Below are 3,073 nucleotides of genomic sequence, written 5' to 3'. Positions count from 1 at the left end.
AAGGATGAACATGAAACAAACGCTAGGCTTGACGACCCTAGGAAGTTATCAAGATGAAAATTAACCCAAAATTTCTATGGCCCATCCATGGATACCTTAACCCCGAGCTAGCATATTGATGCCTTTATCTTGGTTAGGACAATCGGCTCAAAAGGGAGTGTGGGTTAATATCTTGAGTTGATGCATGATTTAACATGTATGTGACTTTAATGTCTAATGTATAAATGTGGGCTAAGTTGTAAGGTCAGAAAATAAGTAGTCCTTGCTGACTCGTTATTTTTGTATAAGATCGAAAGGTCCTGCTAGGATAGTGACTAGTTGATTGACGAGGAACCCGAAGCAACAGTTAATGAGGATTATCGAAGCCAGCTAATCTCCCATAACTAGATTTGAAGAATTCCACTTTTCAATCTCTTGATTTTTTTCCTTTATTTTATATATTTTATTATTATTATAAAAATCTTAAAAACTCCTCTTATTTTTTAATTTCGTGCTATAACTTATCTCAAGTACTAATTAGATCTTTTGATGTTTAGGTTAAAATTGATCTAGCATTAGTCTCCTTTGGGTACGATCCCCAGAGTACTCACCTACTCCATTGTAACTATATTATAACTGGACCCGTATACTTACAGATACCACCTCATTTATATATCTTTTACTACAGTATTCACACTCTAGATATTAGTATGTCCGAAGTCCTCTTTTTGGTTCTCCAAATGTGGCTCTGTCTCTTGTTGGCTAGACGAGTGTCTCTAAACGGTTAAGATTTTCTAGGATTTGTTGGATCAGGCATCTTCGTCGTCTTCGTTTATAGCCTTTACCGTTGGGGGTTCGGATTTGTACATGAATGTCTCATTGGGCCATATGTACAAATTCATGGTCATATTATCAATGATTTTGTAGGTTCGTTTGTACGTATGAAACATGGGAGATCTGCTAGATGCTCTGCCTAGGTTTGATTTGATGTGTCTGTCAACACTGTCATAGAAAATTTGTATTTGTAGCGACGCTTGAAATTCGTAATGTGGACACTTCCTTATAATTATCTTGAAATGTTCTATGCCTCGTACATGGATTCACCTTCATATTGTTTAAAATTGGTGATTTCTCACCTAAGCTAAATGGTTCGACTAATCATGAAAATTTATAGGGAAACTTTTTCACTAGATCATTCCATATTGTAATGGAACCTGATTCTAATGATTTTAATGAATTAGCCGCATTGTTGCACAACAAGAACTGGAATAACCTAAGATATACATTATCGTCGGATACCCCATTGTACTTGAAGGTGTCGTAGAGTTATAAGCACTGATTCAAGTGCTTGTTCGGGTCTTCCACCATGTTCCTCTTGAACTGCAATGTATTTTGGATTGCGACTGTTTTTATTTCAAAATTATTGGCATTGATTTTTAGCCTTGCTATGCTTCCTCACACCTCGTCTACTGTCGGTAAGGAGTACTCACACAACATCCATTGATCCATTAGGACTTCCCGATTATTTCTTTGTCGCTCTCGTGGATCTTCAAATAAACAATTTTCTTGGGTAAATTAATTACCATGGTGTATTGGTGTTCATGAGTTGACGATTGTGCCTAATGATTTGTTCCGGATTTGGATGCGGATTGATTAGGGTGCTGCAACTTTGAGTCATAAACAACCTGAAAATAAATTAAACAAGTAAAAAAACAAAAATTAAATATTGTATCTATAGGTTTTAATGTTTCTACTTATCTTATTATTTGTAAAAATATTTTCAAGATCTATTGCCGAAACCTCCCTGGCAATGGCGCCAACAACTTGACCTCCTGTGAATGAGTTCTCGTTTATAGTAAAAATAACACACCACAAATATATAAGATCAGAACGGCGGTGTCCACAAGTGGATGGGTTAAATTGTAATATAGTATAGTTTGCAACAAAACACTTGGAAGTATTCTGAGGATTGTACCCAATAGAGGATGGATTAATTTTGGATTAACTCGTTTTAGGGTTTGTGATTAACTTTGGATTAAGGTTTAGTGTAACACCCCGAACCCGAGACCATCGCCGGTGTCGGACACGAGGGGTTAACAAGCCAAGTTCACATATTTTGCCCCCCAATTTGACATTTCCAGTCAGGCTGGAAAACTGCATCACCATCGCCTTAAAAATCATATCTCGAGTTTCAAAACTCGGAAACTGGTTTCGTAAATTTTCCCTGAATTTAGACTCATATATCCATCCATGTATTTATTTTTAGAATTTTTGGTCGGGCCAATTGGTACAGTTTATTAGTTAAAGTCACCCATGTTACAGGGATCAACTGCTCTGACCTTCACGCGTTATAACTTGAATATCTCTCTGTACAGGGCTTTAATACTGGTGCCGTTTGTTTCTAATGAAACTAGACTCAAAATGGAATCTGTACATATAAGTCATGACTCCTAATTCGTTCTGGATAATTTATAGTAAATTTTTAAAGTTACGACAGGGGACCCAGAAACCGTTCTGGCCCTGTCTCACAATAGCTTTAATATCTCTTAACATGTAACTCCTATGACCATTTCGTTTCTTCCATATGAAAATAGACTCATCAAGGTTCATTTACATATCTTATTCACTATTTAATACCATTCCTACAAATTTTGGTGATTTTTCACATTCACGTCACTGCAGCTGGCAGCATCTGTTTTTAAGGTAGGTCTTACCTATTTTGTAGTCTCCATGAACCAACTAGTCTTGCCATACATAGGTTCATATATGATCATTTTAACCATACCAATGGCTGATCATGTGACCAACATTCCCATCTCCAATCCATAATCACATCATGACACCATATATATATATACAAACCGCAAATAGTCTAAGTTCAGTACTTCACTTTTACGAGCCATTTTCGCATGGCCGTATACATATACATCACAGCATATTTAAACCAACAAGGGTAGTCCTATACATGCCATTTCAAAGTTCAACCAAAAATTTATACCAAAATAGAGGCGTTGATAGTGTGGATGACTTGACTTTAATGATCCCGAATCCGATTGCTATCGGCGTAATCTATAAAACAGAGAGCCAAAGCAAC

At 36.5% G+C, this 3,073-nt stretch overlaps 1 non-coding gene across 1 annotated transcript; it reads left to right on the top strand.

Annotated features, from left to right (window-relative positions):
* The first annotated feature begins 1,017 nt into the window (after positions 1-1,017).
* Positions 1,018-1,122, top strand: LOC128290776 (small nucleolar RNA R71). Its single transcript, XR_008280563.1, has one exon. It is a non-coding gene; the product is annotated as a small nucleolar RNA R71 (small nucleolar RNA).
* The last annotated feature ends 1,951 nt before the right edge of the window (positions 1,123-3,073 follow it).

This window comes from Gossypium arboreum, chromosome 3, assembly GCF_025698485.1.
Source record: "Gossypium arboreum isolate Shixiya-1 chromosome 3, ASM2569848v2, whole genome shotgun sequence".
Lineage (NCBI taxonomy): Eukaryota > Viridiplantae > Streptophyta > Magnoliopsida > Malvales > Malvaceae > Gossypium > Gossypium arboreum.
Note: the sequence above shows the minus strand (reverse complement) of the source record. Positions and strands in the feature narration are given on the sequence as shown.